Genomic DNA, 6,097 nt, shown 5'->3' with positions numbered 1-6,097 from the left:
GGGCGTGGTGGTGTGTGCCTGTAAGCCCAGCTACTCAGGAGGCTGAGGCAGGAGAATTGCCTGAACCCAGGAGGCAGACATTGCGGTGAGCTGAGATGGCGCCATTGCAATCCAGCCTGGGTAACAAGAGCGAAACTCCGTCACAAAAAAAAAAAAGAAAAAAAAGAAAGAAAACTCATGAAATCACTTTATAAGGTGCTTATATAAGATTTGTTTACCTATTTGCTCAACAAATATTAACTGAACACTCTGCATGTGCCAAGAGTCATGCTAGATTTATATTTAACTGATCAGAATATGATATGGTCATGGGTGTAGTCCAATCTTCCTACAGTTTGTTATCTGATACTAATTTATCCCTTGACTAAACTCTATTATAACTATTTTCAAAATGTATGCCTCACAAAGGAAAACAAGCGAAAGACTATAAATCATTGCTGAATAAGCAAATAAACATATCAAGAAATAAAATATAGGTTTCTATTAGTACAGACAGCCTTAAGATAATCATAAAATTTAAAATCTGAAAAATCTGGATTTGATCCCAGATTTGCCACTAACTAGCTGTATAATCTTAAGCAAAGTTTCACTTTCTTTAGGCTTTGATTTTTTCAGATTCACAAAATGAGGACAATAATTGCCGCTTTCAATCAAATGATTGATGTGTAGATGAAAAAATCTATGTATGCATATGTATGTTGTTGATATGCATGCATGTGCGACTACAAATGCCAATACATCAAAAGGGTAGGAGGTAGTAAACCTACAAAATGCCTAAACTAGAATAACAACTTCACAGCATACGCCTCATTGTTACCATATCGGTGATGCCACTGTTGTTCATTTAGCTCTCATTTATAAAGTTCTGGGGTCTCCAATGGGCACTGAGGATACAAATATGAATAGGATAAAGAGATCCCTGTTCTCAAGAGGATCACAGTCTGGTAAAGAAGCCAAATGAACACAAATCAATTATAACAGAATGGGATGAAATAGGTATTTTAATAAAATTAGATGAAAAGACAATGTTTTAGTCAGGTGTTAAGAATCTAACAGAATTGGGTTTACTCATGCTTCACAAGTAACTACTCTATGAACTTAAAGAAATTTGTAAATCTCCCTAAACATCAGTTTTCCTCAATTTGTAAAACAGAGGTAACATAACATGACACACATCAGAGGGTTGAGGATTAAACAAGGTAATGTATGTAAAGTGCTAACATATTGCCTCACCTTTCATATGACCTCAATATATACTAGCTATGATGAAGACCATCAAGAAGAAAGTACTATGAGAGCTCAGAGGACAACGTATCAGACGAGTTCATAGAAGGTGAAAGTTTGACTCTGCAAACTTAAGTCATACTTGTGTGAAGATTCTGCCAAAAGATAATGTAGCCCAAGCAATTACAAAACAACAACAGAAACCAAAGATGCTAGAGCATCACAATAGGATTACAAAATGGAAATCTATTTCACAAATCTGAATTTTATTAATAAAAAAAATCAACTGAGGATGTTTGAAATGGAACCATAAAAAAAAAAGTTAATGATTTTCCACCTGCCAGTCATTTAACTTGAACTATACTTAAGTTCTGCAAATACTTAAAACTATGTGGATTTGGCCAGGCACGGTGGCTCAGCCTGTAATCCCAGCACTTTGGGAGGCTGAGGTAGGTGAATCACCTAAGGTCAGAAGTTTGAGGCCAGACTGGCCAACACGGTGAAACACTGTCTCTATTAAAAATACATAAATTAGCTGGGTATGGTGTCTCGCGCCTGTAATTCCAGCTACTCAGCAGGCTGAGGCAGGAGAATGGCTTGAACGCAGGAGAATGGCTTGAACCCAGGAGAGGCAGAAGTTGCAGCGAGCCGAGATCACGCCACTGTGCTCCAGCCTGGGCAACAGAGCAGGACTCCATCACAAAAACAAAAACAAAACAAGCAAACAAACAACCTATGTGAGAACATATTCAGCCAAATCCTATAGGCAATATCTTTTAAAGATATTTAAATATTTATGGTACCTAAATATATAATAAACATTTACATATAAGATATTTAAGGATATTTAAGATATTTTAAAGCCAGCCATTTATCTGTATCACAGTAAGCAAAATTTATTTAATTTGTAATGAAAAGATAAACAGGACACAAAAGGGTTTGCATTACAAGTAGCTTTCTAAAACCTTTCCCCTACAAAACACTGACAATTGAATTCATTTGCCCCTATTTACTCTTTCCCACAGTGTCATCTTCAAAAGATAAAGAGTGTATCCAAAACATTTTGGGTCTATGAGTTCATACTCATAACAATGGTATTGCACAATTATTTGAAGGTTTTGTTTCTAAGCCATTGCAACAGGGATTTTCATTTGAGCAAATAATGTGTTCTTACACAATGTGCTAAAAAAGAGCAGCATACTGACATTTCCTTCCCCAAAATTCTCCCTAGAAAACGTAAAATAATAGTCTGAAATTTTGTTTTATAATAAATTACCCAGGGAACAAAGTTATTTTCATCAGTCTACTTTTTCACAAACAAAATAAATTTGCAGTTTAAAAAACAACTTTTCATTCCCAAAAGAAGGAACTATAGCATAAAGCCAAACAAAAAAGCCACTGAGTTTCTAAACAGTTAAGCTTATAAAAGCATCAAACCCCCCAACTTTTTTTTTTTTTTCCATTTTGACCATTTAGGATGGTTAAAACTATCCTAAGTATGAAACAACCAAACTAGAAGAACCACGCACTAGTATTCTAAATAGTTAAGCTTATAAAAACTTCAAAGCTTTTCTGCATTTTAACCATTTTGTAAAGGATTTTATATCTTTCCTTGCCTTTCAAAATTCCCTGAAAACATCCTCAATTACTTTGCCTTTTCTTCCCCCAATCATACATACTGTAAAACTCTGTAAAACTGCAATGCCTCCGGAATCACCTGCATTCTTATGATCTGTCTAAGTAGCTGAACATAACTCAAGAAAATCATACAATTACACAGCCACTTCAAATTCTTTTTCTTTTTTTTTTTTTTTTTTTGAGACGGAGTTTCATTCTTGTTGCCAGGTGTGAGCCACTGCACCCAGCCAGAAGCTTGTATCTAGACTGTAAACTCTTACAACTCAGTGATAAAAAGCAAATAACCCAATTAATAAACAGAGGAACTGCACAGATATTTCTCCGAAGATACACAAATTGCTAATAAGCACATAAAAACATGTCTAACATCTTTAGCCATCAAGGAAATGCAAATTAAACCACAATGGGATATAATCTCATACCTATTAGGATAGTTTTATAACTATCCTAATAAATAGATAAAAACTATCCTAATAAATAATAAGTGCTGGTGAGGATGTGGAGAAATCAGAACCCTCCCTCATACACTGCTGGTGGGAGTGCAAAATAGTTCAGTGGCTTTGGAAAACAATCTGTCAGTTCCTCAAAAGAGAAAATATAGGCTGGAGTACAGTAGTGTGGTCTCGGTTCACTGCAACCTTCGCTTCCTGGGTTCAAGCGATTCTCCTGCCTCAACCTCCCTAGTAGCTGGGATTACAGGTGCCTGCCACTGCACCTGGCTAATTTTTTGTATTTTTAGTAGAGACGGGGTTTCACCATGTCGGTCAGGCTGTTCTTGAACTCCTGACCTCGTGATCTGCCCCCTCAGCCTCCCAAAGTGCCGGGATTATAGGTGTGAGCCACGGCACCCAGCCTGTAACCCAAATGTCTTATCAACTGATGAATGGATATAGGAAGTACAGTATATGTTATATATAACAATAAAATATTAGCCATAAAAAGAAATGTAGTAGTAATACATGCTACTGCATCAATGGACTTTGAAAATATGCTAAGTGAAAGGAGTCAGTCACAAAAGACTGCATGTTATGATTTCCATTTATATGAAGTGCCCAGAATATGCATATCCATAATAACAAAGTAAATTAGCAGATTAGCTGGAGAAAAATGGGGAGTGGCTGCCAGTAAGTTGTCAGTTTCTTTCTGGGTTGATGATAATGTTCTCAAATTGTTTTGATAGTTGCATAGATGTGAACATACTGTTTAAATGGCTGAATTATATGGTATGTGAACTATTTTTCAATAAAGCTGTTTAAGAACAGTCACCAGCTTTCTGCCCGTGGATGCCGCAGAAGAAGCATCGTTAAAGTCTCTCCTCTCCCTGCAATCATGTCTAAGTCAGAGTCTCCTAAAGAGTCGGAACAGCTGAGGAAGCTCTTCATTGGAGGGTTGAGCTTTGAAACAACCGATGAGAGCCTGAGGAGCCATTTTGAGCAAGGGGGAACGCTCACAGACTGTGTGGTAATGAGAGATCCAAACACCAAGCGCTCCAGGGGCTTTGGGTTTGTCACGTATGCAACTGTGGAGGAAGTGGATGCAGCCACGAATGCAAGGCCACACAAAGTGGATGGAAGAGTTGTGGAACCAAACAGGGCTGTCTCAAGAGAAGATTCTCAAAGACCAGGTGCCCACTTAACTGTGAAAAAAATATTCGTTGGTGGCATTAAAGAAGACACTGAAGAACATCACCTAAGAGATTATTTTGAACAGTACGGAAAAACTGAAGTGATTGAAATCATGACTGACAGAGGGAGTGGCAAGAAAAGAGGCTTTGCCTTTGTAACCTTTGATGACCATGACTCCGTGGATAAGATTGTCATTCAGAAATACCATACTGTGAATGGCCACAACTGTGAAGTTAGGAAAGCCCTGTCAAAGCAAGAGATGGCAGTGCTTCATCGAGCCAAAGAGATCGAAGTGGTTCTGGAAACTTTGGTGGTGGTCATGGAGGTGGTTTCGGTGGGAATGACAACTTTGGTCATGGAGGAAACTTCAGTGGTTGTGGTGGCTTTGGTGGCAGCCATGGTGGTGGTGGATATGGTGGCAGTGGGGATGGCTATAATGGATTTGGTAATGATGGAGGCAATTTTGGAGGTGGTGGAAGCTACAATGATTTTGGCAGTTACAACAATCAGTCTTCAAATTTTGGACCCATGAAGGAAGGAAACTTTGGAGGCAGAAGCTCTGGCCCCTATGGTGGTGGCGGCCAATACCTTGCCAAACCACGAAACCAAGGTGGCTATGGCGGTTCCAGTAGCAGCAGTAGCTATGGCAGTGGCAGAAGATTTTAATTAGGAAACAAAGCTTAGCAGGAGAGGAGAGCCAGAGAAGTGACAGGGAAGCTACAGGTTACAACAGATTTGTGAACTCAGCCAAGTACAGTGGTGGCAGGGCCTAGCTGCTACAAAGAAGACATGATTTAGACAAATACTCATGTGTATGGGCAAAAAACTCGAGGACTGTATTTGTGACTGATTGTATAACAGGTTATTTTAGTTTCTGTTCTGTGGAAAGTGTAAAGCATTCCAACAAAGGGTTTTAATGTAGATTTTTTTTCTTTTTCTGCACCCATGCTGTTGATTGCTAAATGTAATAGTCTGATCGTGACGCTGAATAAATGTCTTTAAAAAAAAAAAGAACAGTCGCCAGCAGGAACTATCAAAACTTGCAAATATTCATAGGAATATTTACTCATAGGAAACATATGTTATGAATATATATATTCATAGAAAAATAATGGTATACTGTTCTACAAATCTCCCTCTCTCATTCATTCATTCGTGCTGCCCAGGCTGGTCTCAAGCTCCTGGCCTCAAGTGATCCTCCTGTCCCAGTTTCCCAAAGTGGTAGGATTACAGTCATGAGCCACTATCCAGGTTTCTCTATATTTAATAGAGGACCCAAGAGTATTGGGAGTATTCTCATGGCTAAGTGGCTCAAATTTTTCTATTTTATGAGCAAATTCAGTGACAGTTTAGAATTCAAAGTCAGATATATGAGTTAGGGGGTTATATTATTAAGAAAGAAAACTCGGCCAGGCGTGGTGGCTCACGCCTGTAATCCCAGCACTTTGGGAGGCCGAGGCGGGTGGATCACAAGGTCAAGAGATCGAGACCATCCTGGTCAACATGGTGAAACCCCGTCTCTGCTAAGAATACAAAAAGTTAGCTGGGCATAGTGGCGCGTGCCTGTAATCCCAGCTACTCACGAGGTTGAGGCAGGAGAATTGCCTGAA

The 6,097-nt window shown here is 38.8% G+C and overlaps 1 pseudogene across 1 annotated transcript; it reads left to right on the top strand.

The window, feature by feature from the left end:
• Window positions 1-4,152: 4,152 nt before the first annotated feature.
• LOC108284614 lies at window positions 4,153-5,184 on the top strand (annotated as a pseudogene). Its single transcript, XR_001817288.2, has one exon. The product of XR_001817288.2 is annotated as a heterogeneous nuclear ribonucleoprotein A1-like (transcript).
• Window positions 5,185-6,097: the final 913 nt, after the last annotated feature.

The sequence above is a fragment of the Cebus imitator genome, unplaced genomic scaffold (genome assembly GCF_001604975.1).
Source record: "Cebus imitator isolate Cc_AM_T3 unplaced genomic scaffold, Cebus_imitator-1.0 Scaffold280, whole genome shotgun sequence".
In the NCBI taxonomy this organism is placed as follows: domain Eukaryota; kingdom Metazoa; phylum Chordata; class Mammalia; order Primates; family Cebidae; genus Cebus; species Cebus imitator.
Note: the sequence above shows the minus strand (reverse complement) of the source record. Positions and strands in the feature narration are given on the sequence as shown.